At 45.6% G+C, this 17,645-nt stretch overlaps 1 protein-coding gene and 1 long non-coding RNA gene across 3 annotated transcripts in view; one reads left to right on the top strand and one right to left on the bottom strand.

Annotated features, from left to right (window-relative positions):
- Positions 1–905: 905 nt before the first annotated feature.
- LOC138565853 (uncharacterized) lies at positions 906–16,740 on the bottom strand. 2 transcript variants are annotated; one of them, XR_011301661.1, is made up of 3 exons: positions 16,626–16,740; positions 1,509–1,893; positions 906–1,103 (listed from the first exon to the last, which is right to left on the bottom strand). It is a non-coding gene; the product is annotated as an uncharacterized lncRNA (long non-coding RNA). The 2 variants fall into 2 exon arrangements; XR_011301660.1 differs by having other exon boundaries at positions 1,717–1,893.
- A 90-nt stretch (positions 16,741–16,830) lies between these two features.
- Positions 16,831–17,645, top strand: part of LOC138566320 (uncharacterized) — a 514,894-nt gene continuing 514,079 nt past the window's right edge. The window contains exon 1 of the mRNA XM_069643451.1: positions 16,831–16,923. The gene's annotated coding sequence lies outside the window, so the exon portion shown is untranslated. The remainder of the gene's footprint in view (positions 16,924–17,645) is intronic.

The raw sequence follows: 17,645 nt of genomic DNA, 5'->3' as shown, positions 1-17,645 counted from the left end.
GCCCTCCTCGGGTAGACGCTTGTTGCTGCTGTTTTGGCCTTTGGGGGGGCAAGTTGCTCCCTCAATTGTTCCGTCGCAGGCAGCAGCCCCCGATTCTCCCGGTGTCTCGGGCGCCCCTCATCATGCAACCGGGGACCTCTGCCCGCAGTGTGGTTCCTGGAGCGATGGCCCCTTGTTGTAGTTTCCCTCGGGCTGTGCTTCAATCAGCAGCCATCTTGGAGCTTCTGTCTCCGTAGCGCAGTGTTTGTCCTCGCAGTCGCAGTTCTTGTGCGAGGAGCAGTTTGGCCGTCCGATTGCACTTCAATCGTTCCGCATTCGTTTGTCGCTCTGTGAGGGTGGTTTCCCCTTCTATATTCGCAAGAATAGCAGGCTATTTTCCAGGATTTTGGACGGCTGTCGGGAGAGCCTCAGGAGCCTACGTCTTCATCGTTCCGTGGCTGGCCACGCCCCCCCTCTATGGCAATGTTTGACATCCTCAATCCTGCCAGTGCGCCCCCATGCGAGCACACGCAGACAGTTGCAAACAGCCATTGATGGCGGTAGGGGATGGATGTGGATGAGGTGAGCACAATAGGTCCAGAACATAGTCAAAGGACACAGGTATATGTTGATTGCAGGGACGGGGTCTTGAAAAGGGGAGTCTGGAGACACTGGGTCTGGGGTGGCCATGCGGATATGGGTGGGGGCCCTTGCGAAAGAACCCTTTGTGGTGTACATGGTATTTAGCACCTTGAGCATTCCCATCCTCCCAGCCCCGTTGCAAGAGCGCGCACGTCATTGATAGCGGAGGGGGATGGAGGAGGCGAGCGCGATAGTTAAGTAAACTTATTAAAGCAGACCAATCTTTTACAATACCCTTAGGTGTTAGGCTGTTTTGTGGATTCACAACAAATGTCTAACAACTGTTCAGATTAAATCATTTTTTATTTAGTATGGTTAAGTGGATGGCAATGACACTACAGATTATATTGCTGCAGTCGAGTTTGTCTGTGGTCAATGGGTAATTCATCACAAATGGCTCTGACCACACTGGCAGGTATTACTTGTTGAACGTGAAATCCCAATCTTCCATGAATCCACGATATGGCATAAGTCTGTACCACCTGTGTAAGAAATACAGAAATAGTTTAATTGAATGAACCAAATAATTGTATTTTTTTTGTTTGCACTACCTTTTAAAATGTAAGGCATTGTTATGCTTTAAAAAGTACCTTTTCGTGCAAAGTACTAACAGTACTTGTGATTTCAAGAAGGGGTCAATTAGAAATGTGAACGCACATTCCCACAAAAACAGTTTAGGAGATATTTCCAAGTAAAAGAAACGTAATTGTTTGGAGAATAAATCGGAAGATGAACACTTTGGTTTCGGATTAGAATGAGTTATTTATTCAATTTACAGAAATATTCTTTTGTTAGTGACCCATCCAAGTTATATTGATGTAGGGGAACAATATATTATGTTAGCCGTCTCAGTTGTCAAACATACAATATATAAAGAGTGAACTTGCTTGTTACTTGGATTACGAGGGCGAACTGTAACTCGAAGTTCATGCATAAGCACCATCATCATTCGCAACACAGATCTTGTAAGGCAGGCGGCCCTGAAGTCATGCAGCTCGGTAAAACATAGCAGTGGCGTGTTTTCTTCTGCAATGTAGGCCAAGAAGACAGAGTTTTCTCTTCGGCAGCAGTTCACCACAGTAGGCATAAACTCACAATGATGGCAAGTACACTAGGTGGAAACGTGTTCCATGCAATTGGGTTCAGGTGCCGGTGATTGATCCTCATGGCTTTCATCCGATTCCACATTGTCTCGAGTTTTTGCTCTTTCAAGGATTTTCTCTTCGTAATATTCAGACTTGTACAGGTAGGGCTTAGTTGTTGCCGTAGTTCCTGAATAGTGAAGAAGCACAGAAGCACAGAATCAACAGTAAGGTGAATAAAAACGTTTTTGTTTGTTAACAGTAAAGAAAAGAGGTTTCCCAATCAACATTGAATGTTAAAGAAAGATAAGTGAAGAAAACAGCCATGTTACAAAAACACATTGTGAAAAAACAAGGTTAATAGGCTCAAAAAGTTTGCAAGGACATTTGTCCATAATATAAGAAATGAAAAGCGACTACTGAGTTAATTCATTTTAGGCAGTATAAATACTGGTTCTTTTATTTTATTGTTGTTTTTAGTTCATAAATCTCTCACAACACAATTCTTACATAAAATATCATCTACTTTATTTTTTATTATCCATATGCATTCATAACAGTACATTCTTAAAATCCAAATAAAATCTTCCAATATCTATACATTTAATACCATAATCAACCAATCATTCTAAAATCATCATAAAACATAATAACCGCTCATGATTTGAGCACTCATACGTATATTCCAAATATCAATACAATCAAGCATATTTTATAATAGGATTTCTGATGCACCATAAAAACATACATATTATTACTAAACACAACCACTAGGTTTAAGTAGTGGCATCGCTACCAGCCACACATTATAAAGTGCAATGATCAAGGCTTGAGAAGGGGTATTTAAACAGTTATTCCAAAAGTGCACTGTAGCAACAAAATCAAACTGATGATAATAATGACCATGCATCCAACGATATACTGCTTCCAGTTTATGGCACTCAGTTAATATATGTTTCACAGTCTCCAAATTGGTTCCAATATCACATAACCGACACATGGGTTGATCAGAGGCTAATTTCCACCTAGTTACATGGGTAGCTCTAACCGGCAATTGATTGAGTCGCATCATTAACCGAAACATGCAGATCTTAGGACTCGGACATCTAATTAAGTACAATTGGGGATAAAAGTACTTATGAACAATGCCCTCCAAATATTGATAATTATGCGATAGGCTCAGATGACTAAAATTGTCTTCCCAGTCTTTCCTCTTGGCTTTATTTTTAAATACCTTATTGTAACGCTCACCTGGCTCCCACGGAGGCGCTGGTCTTGTCTGGGTTGCTGTGGCCTGTTCAAGCGTGATGCGCAGAACTCGGAACACCGATTGAACAGGACCCCCAAATCTTGCTTGTCTGGCCCGTAGGAATATCCTTCTTATGGTTTGGAAGGATGAACTCTCCATCCTGCTTCTGGTGCAGGGGCGCGCGTTCGTCCAGTTACTTAACTGGTTTTCAGAATGGCGCTGGCAAAATCCACTTGACTTTTCTGAGCGATACGCCGTAAGTATGAAGATTCAAAAGTTCAAGTGTGAGCCTCTTTTTATGTTGTCTTCCTAACCTGTGATCTGTCCTTTATTTCAGGTGCAGAACGAAGGCGATGCGTTGAGGGGTTAAATTGCCGATGGTAAAATCAGGTGAGTTAGTGATGAGGGCAACCCCTCTAAATGTCTTTATAATTCCCCAGTAATGTCTTTTGTCCTTTCCCCATAGGGGCCGGGGTGCGGTACCTGCCAAGAAGCGGCGCCGACCCGAAATGTGGAATGGTTCACCAAGAAAAGCCGGTAAGTATTATGGCTGAAAATTCGGCTTTCCTCCCGTGTTCCCTCTGCTCACCTTTTGTCTCTTCTTCTCTCCCCTAGGTGCAGAGATGTGGCAACCGGTGCTGACAGCCGCGATGGAGCCGGGAGATGTCTCGAGGACAGGTGAGTGAAGCGCGGCGCTGCAGCGAGCAACGCAATGCTTTTAAATGGAAGTCTTTCTTCAAGAATGCTGGCGTGAAGATTCCGGATGCAGGTAAGAAGTTTGAATAAGTTCTTGGTTTTCACCTTTCTCTTCTCTTCTTTCCTTACAGGTATTCCAGGTTCGAGGCGGGCGTGGCTGGAGTCCAGGTGCAGGAGCAGACACGGTGAGCGTTCAGCTGCTGGGATGCAGAACAACACGAAGCACGTGTGGCTGTCCGGGCGTGACTTAAATAGCCTTGGAAGAAGTCCTAGGTAAGTATTCTTCCACAGCCCCACCCAAGTAACAAAATAGTCCCTTCAGTAAAATAGTCCCTCCCTAGCCTCATTTGGCTTGGGTCTTCATGCAACATGGTCTGCATCAGGTGAGTATGCAGCATGGTCTGCATCAGGTAAGTGCACCAAACACTTTCCTTTATGAGCCTGGCGGACTGATGTCCAACATGAGCCTGGCGCCAAAGGCGCCAGGACAGAGTCCAAAGAGCCCCTATAAGGGGCCGCTGGGCTTTTACCCGGGGGCATGATGCCTGCTCCCTGGGGTGCTGGGCCTGGCCTGGTGCTCCGGGGGTAGGCATGACACTTATTTATGATCTTATATTTAGTACAAGAGGAGCGTTTAAATGACCAGTTCAGCTCTTCATAGTAGGTCAAACAAAGAGCAGCGCAGGTTGTTGCTGCTCTTTTACTGGTTTCTAATATTATTACATCTTTTCCTATTATTTGAAGCATTTCACTGGAGGGATGACTGAGAGATTTCAATGGAAGAAGGGCTCTTCGGTACTGTATCAAAGCCCTTAGGGACATCAGACAAAATTCTGCTCTTATATATTCCATTGGACACCATGATGGTAGATTCAATACGGTCCGCCAAATATAGCCCTTGAACATATCAAGCCAGTTTAGATTTTCCATAGTAACAGCCTCAAGGCCATAGGACACGACCTGTATGAACCATTATGTGTATAAAAGCATAATTCCTCTCCGAGTATAGTCAGCATATTCAAAAACAAACTTTTTCAGAAGCATGGTTATCTGTCTAGTGCGCATGGGCCAACTATCTATTAGGAGGAACATATCCTAATCCATTTCGACTCCCAAATATATACATATCGGTGCATTCTATGGTTCCTCAACTAATACGCATAGCTGGCCTTGATCTTTCTGGAAGAAAAATACATAACCTTTGTTTTTTTAAGATTAACAGTCATTCTATGTTCAAAAGAAAAACGTCCCAGTTCCTCCAGTATGTCTTTCATTCCTCGTATTGTATGATCAACAATCACAAGGTAATCGGCATATAGTAAGGCCGTGACCCTTGTGGTTGCGAATCTAGCTGGATTCTGCTCATATTTTTCTCTTCTTCGTATGAGCTCAGCTGTATAAAGATTAAATAAAAGGGCTGCCAAAAGGCATCCTTGTTCAACACCCTTGTTAATTTTGATAGGGCAAGAGAGCCGTCCCTTATTATCCAAAATGAATCCGAGCAGTGTAATTCTGATGCAGCTTGATTAGAATTTCCAAGAGTCATGACGGGCATTGATAATTGCGTAGTATTTCCCACAGTTTGTTTCTATTTACATTATCAAATGCTCTACTAAAATCGACAAATGTCACATATATAGAAGGACTGTGTCTTTGTTTAGCTCTAACCAAAATTGCATCTAATACTTGTTATTCAGGGTACTAGATCCTGTTCAAAAGCCAGATTGGCAAGGGAGCAATATATGACTGGCACTGGTCCAACAATCGAGATGATTCAATACAATTGCTGCAAAAATGTTACTCGTAGTGTCCAATAAAGAAAGCAATCAATAATTTTCAGGATTTGTGCGAGAGCCAGCCTTATATACAGCAATACGAAGAGAAGTAGTCCAAGACTCTGGTTTGCATTTTTCATAACATGCCTTTTTATATAGGGACAGCAGCAAGGTTGACCAGGTGAGGGGATCAGATTTGACTACAACAGACGCCAGTCCGTTAGCACCAGAGCCTGTGGAGTTATTTAAGTTATTAATTATACCTATGATACAATTTCTGTTCATTACAAGAGGCTATGGCTCTGTTGTCTGGATGTCTAATTCGACAATTTGGCTATCAAACATATTATCATATTAATACCGGTTGGCAGATAGCTGAACAGAGCAGAAACAAGTCAGGGAAGCTCGAAATGAAATGCACTGATACGAAGGAAAAAGAAACTCCAACGTTGTGTGATCAGAAAGGGTTTGTTTACACTTGTCAACGCATCTTGTTATTTCAATGGAGACAAGTCAATAGATTGCGCACAGAGGACGTTGACATGAGACCTGCATTAGCATTGTGAAAAGGGGCGTGAGCGTCTAGTGAAGTCTGCTTGAGGGGTGGGTGATCTGAATCCATGCTGCAAGCTGCCAGGGCACTTGAACTTGGGGCGATGGATCAACTGATAACATTAGCACAAGACGGCGGTACCCGACCCGTTAAAGTGATAAAAACTCTGGTAAGTTGCATTACACATTTTTATTTTAAACCATCCATGTATGCTTTGAAACACATGCTTGATCGATTGGGCCAATAACATTTCTAACAGAACTACCCCTTTAAATAGACTTTGGTTATTAATTAAAGATAGTGTATTTTATTGAAACTTCATTTGAAATCTTTTATAGGGTGTCCTGAGGTTTTAATATTTTGATGGAGGTTTTTTCTGTAATCACGTGTTGGGTTGTATACAAGGCCTGTTGTTGGCTGTAATATACTAAATAAAAATAAATAAAAAAAATAATAGTCCCAAAAACCTCCAAGACAGCCTATACCAAACCACTACTAAATGTGGCGACCCAGAAGATTCTACCAATTACTGTCCGATCTCAAATATTCCATATATGCTAAACTACTATAAAGCTACATATAGAGTCAAGTCTTGGAGCACGTAGAACCTCAGAACCTACTAGATCCCTCAAACGTAGGCATCAGACCGATGAGCAACACAGAAATTGCACTAGTTTCCATCTGGGATGACCTTCAAATATAATTAGGAAAAACACAACCTCCAGCCCATAATCCTAGACATATCAGAAGCCTTTGACATGGTACCCTTATCAATAGACTTTAAGTAACAGGACTCCAGAACATCACTTTGCAATAGATGACATTCTTCTGTATAGATAGAATAAAGAACTCCTATGGTTTACACTGTTCGGCTCAAAAACATTAAAAATAAACAAAAAAAATCACATACAGGGTCCCTCGAGGATCAAGCTTTCTCTAGATCATAAAAGCATATAGCCTAACCTTCCATATCTATACTGATGACACAACTAATGTTCAAAATTACCAGAAAATAAAACAGCAGAGATAACTTCTTTCTCCTAGAAGGTCTTTGCTGAGTGTCTCCCTTCTTGGCTTTCTTTTGGTGTAAGTAGGGTCTATGTCCTCAGGATGCCACACTGTCGGTAGGGAGTTCCCCAACAGCGTGGACTCCCCAGGAGTTAGCACCCAGACATGGAAAAGCCTCCTGGCTGAAAAACCCTCCAGGTCCGTATATGGAAACTCAAACTTGCATAAGAGCTTGAAGATGAGGTTGTATGGTTAGCCGAGGTTTCCAATATGTCTGTAATCCAATGCTGTGGTACCGGAAGAACCCAGAGGAAGCTGGAGGACCGAGGAGATAACCAGTAAGTACACAAGCAGATAGGATAAAGGTGCAGTACGCGGAAGGTAAGGAACTGCAATAGAGTGAACCCGGGAGCAGCAGAGTTCGTCTTGCACCAACACAGGCAGCTCCTAACTGAGGAGCACAAAGCATAGTTAAGCGGGACTCCGGAGCGAGTCCAAGAGACAGAGCAGAAAAAGGTAGGGAAACAGAAAGCCGAGAATCGGGAGGCAGACGTACTGGGAGGTACAAAGGACGGAAAGAAGGAAAGCGAAGGGTAAAGGGACGCGGCCGGAGGCCGAGCAGGGAATAGAAAGCTGGGAAAAGAAAACAAGGCAACTAAAGCTCAGTATGGAGCACTGAAGGAAAAGGCAAGGTAGCAAGCAAGGAAGGAGATACAGAACTCCAGGGAAGAGCTCTCGAACAGAGACGAGCTTAGAACACTATCGCTGGTGATAGAGAACGTAGGCGCATGGAAAGAATCCAAGGTGCAACGCATTGAGGTGCCGTTTGCAGTGTCAGTATATGCCTGGTGGCGGCCATCTTTGAAAAAACAACTAAACCGTTACAACCATAATGATGAAAACGTGATGGCACATTCTAATGGTGCCGCCAGCGATCCCAGATCTTCCAGGAGGGCACGGCAATTTATATACAAACTCATCTTCCCGCCATACTCTCCACACTTCACTCAATATACATATTTTATCTGATCCAGTAATTCCCCTTAAAACCTGTGTACATGAGAACCCAGCCTGCCTGGGTTTTTTGATGGACAGGAAACAGCTGCTAAATTGCGTGCTGGCCTGCCAGCACTAGCAGCGCACCACAGCAATGCCTGTAGTCCATTTTTAGCACAGGCTGCATTCCTTTTTGCACAGTGCCTGCTGCTCTTTACCGTGCTTTGAGATAAAACTAAATACAATCTAACATTGTACAAATGTGTTCAGCTAATGGTTATTTACACCTTATATGTAAATACCAACTATCTTCATTTAGTGCCTGGCCATGCCTGTGTGTGATTACTTTTGCATGAAAAAAGCTTTCGCAGAGCTCTAGTGCTTAGATAAGTCTTGCCTGATTGTAAAGCACTTGGGGGAGTGCAGGAAGTCTCTAGCTCCTCCCCAACACAATCTCATCAAGTCCCTCACACAGGCGAACACCTGGATGACTGCAAATTGCCTGTTGTTTAGCTCAGACAAAATGGAAATGAGTCTTGCCAAATTCCACACACGAGGGGGCCATTCTATGGCCACAGGAAATGTGCAACTCCCTAGAACATCCAAGTTGATTAAGAACCTCGGAATATAAATGCGCAGTTAACTTAAGCTGGATCCACTAGAAAATGCAATAGTAAAGAGATGCTTCTACGTCAATGCTCAATCAGAAAGATTATGCCTTATGTCACCTTCACAAATAGAGATTTATCATATCGCTAGTTCTATCGAGAATCTTCTTCACCAAAAGCATCTGAATATGCCAGAATACCTTATGACTATGCTGTAATGCATCCAAAACATAGCAGATAGACTTCTACTCTGACTCAACAGGAGGGAACACATAACCACAGCTCTAAGAGTACAGCACTGGCTAAAAAGAAATCCACTTCAAAAGCAATCTGCACCGCAAGTTCAAAAAGCCCAATTTATCAAATTTAACATATCACAATACCAGCCAACCAGAACAATGACTACATATTTGCAAATCAAAACCAAGCAGCACTCCGGAGAAAGACACCTTCTCCAGCATAGTGGGTGATCTCTGGAACATGCTACCTAGGAAGTGCACACTTTACAGGGGAACCTTCAATTAAGAAAAATCTTACGACATGGCTGCTCAATAGGTAATGATAATGAGCGAGGTGTAAAAAATGCAAACGTCACTCAGACTCATGACATGGAACAAACCCAGAGGGAATGCCACACCAGGTCCCGATGTGATTTTGGAAAATCACTGTCAGACTGAGAAAACTTTCACCGGCCAATGAATGATCGCCACAACTAGCCCCACCACCGTCAACCCACACCAGAACAAGCAATACATGACACCAAAGACCAATAAACAAAAAATTAACAACGATAATAGTGGCAAAATGACTTCACTCTTCAGATTCACACCACAGCATAAGAACCCCAAAAGTACCATGAGCCTGACTTCAAGCTGTGCACCAACTACACCGAACTCATCACACACAATTGAAACTAGGCATTCACACATGGCCATTTATACATGCGACACCCACAACCAAACAGAGGAACTCTACACCTCACCAAGCCAATTAACACACATGTTATCCCGACAGCACAAGCATACAAAGTTTCCTCTCCAAATACAAAGCCATCAAACAAACACACTAATCATAAAACATACAGAAAGCACACACAAGCACAGAGCTAGGAGTACTTCCGGTTTGCACTTAGCAAAAAAAACCACTGCACTGATATTTTTATTTTTTTATTATGATCAATAAATATTGACCTTTCACAAAATTCATTTTCACAAATAGGAGAGACATGATACAACCAACAAAGTTAACTACATATAACACATGTCAAATTGTATACAGTAATCATCATATGTAATGGTACAATACAATACATCTAAAATCAACACTTTATCATACTTTTATTAAATGAATACTCAAGTAAAAAAAACATAAGTCGGTATACTCTTAAAACTTGTAACGTTAAAAAGGGTTCCTACCCCGCACTAAATCTAAACCAAAAGACCTCCCTGTTGAGCCAATTCCAATGATTAACAAAATGCCCCAAGTTTTTCAGACGGCATTCCCATGTCGCATTGTAGGTTATTAATAAATGCTTCAATGTTTGTTTAATTTGGTTATCATTACATAAACCACAAACTCCTGCATGTTTCTGGGAACCTGCACGCTTTTCCAAGACTTCCCTAGTGTGCGCAAGATCAAGGCAAAATCACAAAAATTGGTAACGTCATATTGCGTTGGGGAATCTTCTGAGATACTTAGGGACCCAATCCAGTGGCTTATACAAAAGTGAAAATGTCGAGTGAAAGCTATAGCTGCACACTATCAAAAGTGGAAGTCCAGTCCCTGGAAATTTGGGCTTTTTTAACCCCAAAAGGGTTTTCCCGGAAGTTCCGGCAATTGCTTCCCACTAACCCTCAAACACGACTCAGGCACTACTTTCAATCTGAGTGAAAGTGGGTCTACACCTTTTATCAAGGATACATTTAAGTCCTCCTACAGTGAATCTGGATTTGGAACCATTATTTTCCCATGTAGTGATATTGGGATGAGCACTAAAATGGAAACCCAAATAAATTACCTCTCTAGCAACTTGTATTTCCTTAGATTCAATCCACCATCTATATTGTTTGCATGTTTTCCCCTTTTTTAAGAAACGGATAATAAACAATTTCTTTGGATTAATCTCTATTTCATTGTTTTTGGCTTATTCAGCTGCAGCCGCTATAAGGTGCTGAAGAGCAATTTGAGTATTACCAAACAAAACAATGTCGTCGGCATATGCCATCCAACAACCTCTCCCATCACCAAGATTCGGGCTAATAAATGTATCCTCTGGAGGGTCTCCCCTATGTCCACCAAATACAAGTGAAATAGGCAAGGGGACAAAATGCACCTCTGCCTAAATCTCCGCTCCATCATAACTTTGTCTGTGAGATTTCACTGCCAATCCAATTTTTATCTGCACACTAGCATCTTCATGGATATATCTAATTACGGATAATAAATATGGACACAATCCCCACCCTGCTAACTTGTGCCATAATTATTCTTGTTGACAGTGTTGAAATTTTTTGAAAACTCTATTAACACAGGATAGTACATAGATAGAGTGAGGCCATTGACGTCTGTAGACATTCCCTTTCTTAATCCAACTTGTTCTTTTGGCAAAATTGTATTCCCAATAACCCAGTGCTCCAATATTAATGCATTAAAGAATTTACTGTCGGATCAAGAAAGGCGATTAGCCTATAGTTGGATGGGTCGGCATGATCACCCTTCTTGAATATGGGTACAATTATAAACGTTTTCAAGGAGAGAGGCATGCTTTTCGTTCCAACAATGTTAGTGAATAACAAGAATAATAAACGTGACCAAAGCCTTAAACACTTGATTTGTTAGCACATTCGGGCAACAAAAAACACTCCAATCTTCATTTCCACTCCCCCCCTGACTAACCTAACCCACTCACTTCCATCCAGATCCTCAAAAGCGACTGGAGATCACAAAACCGGCAGCGGTGCGTAGTACAAAATCCTATTTACATAATCTCGATGACGGTTTATAGAATGTTTGTGCAATTAGTCTATGAGTTGTGCTTGATCATGAATGTTCTGAATGTGGCTTTTGGCGTTGGAGTACTCAGATAATGCTCTGATTACTTACCGGTACTCTTCATTAGTCCTAGTCCTACTCTTCCTCGTCACAGTACTTATTTCATGAGGCACCTGCCTCCGACACAGGACCTTCTTCTATTTCTTTAAATCCCTATAACTCCTCCCCCACATCCTCATCACTCAGTTTCATATTACCAAGCCGGAGCATGGGACCTTTCCCGCAGGGAGGGTGAGGAGGGTCGTCAGTACTGTGATGAGAAAGAGTAGGACTAGGAGTAATGAAGATTACTGATAAGTAATCAGAGCATTACCTCCACGTCCACTCTTCCTCGTCCCAGTACTTACTTCAGGAGGTATACCAAAGCAGCAACGGGGAAAAGGTCCCAATGAGACACAGAGCCGAAAACAGTGCAGCAAAACACACCCACAATAACTCTTAAATCACATCCCCACAGACAAAACTCCAACCACGAAGGAACCAACCCCCGAGTGGGAGAAACTCAACCCATAGGGGTTGATGAAAATGCCTAGACCAGCATAGGCGGCAGCCGTACAAATCTCTTGCAGAGAAAAACCCTCCTTGCATCGGCCCAGAAAGCTGCCAAACCCCTGGCGGACCGCTCCTGATCGTGCACAGGCACAGGCAGGCCAGAAGCCACATAGGCCCTGGAGATCGCAAACCAGAACCACCGGAAAAAGGAAACCACAGATGCGTTATGCCCAGCCCCAACCGGACCACAAGCAATCAGAAGACTATCAGATTGGTAGAAAAAGCAAACCAAGCCTAATACTCCAACACGTCCCGCCGGACATCAATGTTAAGCCGAGCCACCTCCTCAGGCGTTCTTGGATCATGAAAGAAGTCAGGGAGAACCAGACCCTGAGAGGTGTGAAAACCGAGAGACAACTTAAGGGAGAAACTTCGGACCACACCCCAGCACCACCGAGTCTGGCAGCACCCTCAGGAAAGGAGCGTGACATAAGAGAGCCCCAATCTCCCCAAGCCTTCAGGCAGAAGTGAGGGCAATAAGAAAAGCAGATTCAGTGTAAGATGTTTGATATCAATCTCGGAAATGGGTTCAAAAGGAGGCACGTGAAGGAACCGTAATACAAGATGAAGATCCCAAGGGGGAAGCCCTTTATCAGCACAAGGGCGGGAAGAAGAAAAACCATGGATCAACTTCCCCACAAACACCTCCCCATCCAAGTGACCATCAGAGTCCCCCAAAAGGAATTTCATGGAGGCCCACTGTGAGCGAAGCCTGGAAAAACTGCCAGGCCCCTGTCAAAGCCCCTCCTGGAGGAACCGAAGTATAGCAGAGAGGCCAGAACGCTGGGGAGGGATCCCAGACCGCCCATACCAGTCTCGGAAATGGCCCCAATGTCTGCCGAACACCTTCAGAGTGGAGGGTCTAAGAGCATCCATTATGGACTCAACTACAGGATCTGAGAACCCCTGAGATATCAACCTAGACTGAGCAATAGCCACACTGCCCATTGCATCCGGTGGACTTCCAACCGCAGATCCCCTTGAATGGGACACGGCCACCTCGGAACCAGCCAAGGTTCCTTGAGCCGAAGCTCCAACAGAGAGGGGAGCCAACTCCGGCGGGACCAGAATGGAGCTAACAACAACACAGTCACCCTGGACACTCTGATGTGCCAAACCACCCGGGGCAGAAGGGGAATAGGCGGAAAGGCATAAAGGAAAACCCCAAGGCCACTGTTCAGAGAGGGCGTCCATCCCCCAATCCCCTCGGCCTGAAACAGAGAGCAGAAGAGGGGAACTTCTCCTGAGGCCGGGGATGCAAACAGGTCTAGAACCAGGGACCCTAATCTGACACAGGTCAGTGAAAACCGGCGTCTGAGAAGATCCGCTTGAACATTGTCCACCCTTCTGATACGTGAGGCCACCAGAGACACCAGATGATATTCCTCTTAGGTGCCTATCAGCGCTGCCAGAGCATTCAAGGAGCAGCCAGAACCCCTTTTGGAGTTGACATATGCCAAGGCCGTCGTATTGTCCGATCGGACCAAAACCGCCGACCGTCCAGCAACTCCTCGAAGTACACCAGAGCTTGGACAATGGCACAATTCTTGCCAATTTGATGATCGCCGGCTCTCCCCAGATCTCACAACCCTTGAGCTGAGAGGACCCCCAATGTAGACCCTTTCTGCTGGTGTTGGTAGTAAGAGAGGCCAGAGGAGGAAGGACCATGCACACCTCAGCCTGTAAACCTGAAACCTCCCTGCCACCATATCAGGAAGACTTGCAGCGCTGGGGACACTGAAAACAAAACTACGAAAGCGTAGATGTAGGGAGCCAGTGGGAGAGAGTATAAGACACCAGGGGACGTAACCGAAGACGGGCTCAAGGAACCGGAAAACACGCAAGACGCCACGTGCCCCGTAACTTCAGCAACAGGCGAGCCGAGACATACTACCTTCTGAGAACCCAGCCTAGAACAGCCAGCAAGCGCCCCCCCTGCACAACATCCAGAGTACGCTCTCCCCAGACGTCCAGACAAGCAGTGCAGGGTCTTGGGACCCATAAGCAGGTGACACATCCTAGAAGGCATAGGGACCAGGAACACCCGCAAGTAGAAAACTTGACCCTGAACAGGGAGAGGAACGGGCAAGACGGTAACGCACAACAACCGTTCGGAGAGAACGGATCCCATGGCCAATTACTTGGACCGTGAGCTGGGTACCAAAGTCCTAACCATGCAAACCTGGACAGGAGGGGACAGGAACGGTAACTGATACCCCCCTCCGGAAGGAGCCCATTGCCCAGGAAGCCGAACCCCACCGGTCCCATACACCTCAGAGAAGATAGAGATGAGGAGCCAGGGAAAACCACCAGTCACTGCACTTGCACCAGAGGGAAATCACAGGATGTTGAAACAGGCCTGCGCCACAATATAACAGCATGCTTGTCAGCCCACAAAAAGATCCGACCTATCAACAGGAAGATACAGGACAGCCCAGAAGTCCAGCAGACTATGGCCCCCTCAGGCGACAGAGGAGCCACCAGGCTGGCGTCAAAAGGGCAGAGTACTGTCACAAAGCGGGGCAAAGCAATCCATCTCGGATAGCAGACATCAAAAGGCAACCCTCTACCTGGGGTATGCCTATACTGGAAAACCCACTGAAGTGACATCCCCCTCTACCGGCACCAGGGGCTCTGAGAACCCCTCTAAGCACAGACATGTGCCACCATGTGCCCTATCACTTCCCACAAGTCTGAGAGGAGGCGTGAAAGCAACACGTCGGCACCGGAGGACCTAGGCCCTAAAAGAAGAGACACTGGGAACCCCCTGCATGGCGGTTACTTCCATGATGCATTTTCCATAATCCCATGCCGGACAAGGGAAAAGCAAATCAACTCCTTTGACTTTCCCTTGCGCAGTTTAGAGGAAGAGGACAGGACAAGGAGTCTGCGTCCATAGCTAGCATAGACCCAAACACACCACTAACACGCCACATGACTGAGAGGTGGGTTGAGCCCTGTATCCAGTAGCTGGTAGACCCATGCTCTAAATGGTTCCAATGCGTCGGTCTAGGAAGAATGAAGGACCGAGTCAGCACCGCTGAGACTCGAACCCGAAGTGTAGACTATGCCAGGCCGGTACCCTTCCGACCGCTTGCAGACGTGTCCAAATCTGCGCCGTATTCATAGGCAGCACGCAAGGAATGCAGCCACCATCCGGTGCATCCTGGGCTTGGTGTGTCTGAGGAGCGGGTGGTATGTGACATGCCTGTGACAGTACAGAGGCCCCGCACTTTCAAATACTCTCTGTCACAGTCACCCCACTACAAGAAGCAGAGAGGCCTCACAACAAAAAGGGAAGGCTAGCCCATACTGCCAAGTGCTTGCCATCATTTCCAATAAAGATGTGTACACAGAGCACGAGGAAATGGCCTGTCGAAGGAGTCAAGGTGGCTATACCAGCAAGAGAGGGGAAAACATCAAGCACAGTCCTCCCCTCTCCTTACCTTCCCCCAGATAATGCAGCCAACATCCGGTGCATCCTGGGCCGTGTGTCTCTGAGGAGCGGTTGGTATGTGAGATGTCTGCGACAGAGCCCCCGCACTCCCAGACTCTCTGCCACTGTCACCCCACGACAAGAAGCAGAGAGGCCTTACAACAAAAAGGGAAGGCTAGCCCATACTGCCAAGTCTAATCAAGATGGCCAAAACAGGAGGAGAGGGGAAAAACATCAAGCCCAGTCCTCCTCTCTCCTTAACTTTCCCCAGGTCGTGCAGGACCCGGGACACAATGCTCACGCTGCGGTCTGGAGCCCAGCAAAGAACCGAGCGAGGCAATCCAGCTCAACTGTGACCCCAAGCCCCGCAGGGGGCCCAGGAGCAGCGCTGCATCTGAGGGAGCTGAGGGCCCCGCCACACAGCCCCCCAAGGGGCCAGCAATCGGTGCTCCCTGGTGCCCTGCACCAGGAAGAAAAAGTCCAACCTGCCGGAGGCAGGAAAAATTCAACTGAGTGACGTGGATGTGGGGGAAGAGTTATAGGGATTTAAAGAAATAGAAGAAAGTCATGTGTCGGAGGAAGGTGCCTCATGAAGTAAGTACTGGGACGAGGAAGAGTAAACGTGGAGGTAATGTGCATTAGGATAACCTATGAGCAGTCTTTACACAGTCAAGAATAACTGTAACTACATGTGTAAAATAAAGTTACCTTGCCTTTACTACAAAAGGGGTCACATTTGGTATGTGTCTGAAATACGTTTGGAAATGATAACACGTTTTCTTTGCTGCCTCCAGGGCATACTCCATAGCGTACTGCAGTATGAGGGATACAACTACTCTCTCACTTGTAAGGCGCACTCACGCCCACCTCCCAAATCGAACTCGAGGTCACTTAAAGTCCACGGTAAACGCACACCAAGAAGGATGAAAGGAATTGGGACAATCAATCACATGGTAAATTAAAGGGCGTTGCCATTGCGAAATGATCAAAGTACGCACCCACTCGTGGACTAGGCAAGGCACGCGTAACGAGCTAGCCCAGTGTCTGGCTAGCAATAGAAAGTGCATGCGCACCCAAGCTTGCTCGCACTAAGCATGCGTTGTCTCTGTTATGATCGTTATAGTACACATTCTAATTAAGTTATCTACGCATGCGTCCCAGTATTTCTAGCGTTGCTGAGCATGCGCATAAAGTCTTGTTGCTTTCACACTAGTCGGATGCGCATGCGCAATTGATTGCATGTCCCCTCCTGTGTCTGTCTATGAGCTTCGTGATGGCGATTGGTGAGGCGGGAAGGTAAGATACCGTTTGACGGTCTCTGGGGAAGACGGGGGTTAGGTGCCCTGTTTTTAGGGCTCAGAGAGTATCTAAGACGCAAGCTCGGATCCCGACGTTGAGCTGAAAGGGGTTCCTGCTTCCCCAAACACCAAGGATGTGTGGGGGGAGGGGCGAAGGTAGAATTGGGCTTAAGGTGGGGATGAGGATGGGGATGGGGACTTGTTGTGTTGGTGGTAATGAAAATAAATCCGTGGCCTCTTTAAGAAGGCATCCCCCACCCCCAACTGTGGTGAACTGTTCTGCTGAATGAAGTCATGGCTGATGTCACGGTTAGAACGTAGGGAGCAGCTTTTGATACTGCGGTTCCTCTAGTGTCAGTTGGATCGTGATAATCCTGGGTGGTGGTCACGGCTGTTTTTCCTTACCTGACCCCATCACATCTTCCATCATATGTTGTTATACCTGGGACTGTTATTAGAAGAATAAAGAAACTTACAGTGTGCAGTCCTTTTCTTTGGTCCACGTTCCAACTTCTCATCAATTACAGGAAAATACTATTGTCTGCAGTGCAGAAAGTTGAGGATTAACACTCGCTGGCATAGTGATAAGGAGAGCGTTCTTTGGAGTGGCTGCTGTGCTGCCTGAGCTATGCTGTTCCGGCTTGTGTGATACTGGCAAAGATTTGACGAAGGTGGACAAGCCTTGCATAGGGCCAGTCCAGGAAAAAGCATGCAGCCTCT

This window comes from Ambystoma mexicanum, chromosome 2p (assembly GCF_040938575.1).
Source record: "Ambystoma mexicanum isolate Mex_15411 chromosome 2p, UKY_AmexF1_1, whole genome shotgun sequence".
In the NCBI taxonomy this organism is placed as follows: domain Eukaryota; kingdom Metazoa; phylum Chordata; class Amphibia; order Caudata; family Ambystomatidae; genus Ambystoma; species Ambystoma mexicanum.
The sequence above is the reverse complement of the archived record's forward strand: the minus strand, read 5'-3'. Positions and strand labels throughout refer to the sequence as shown.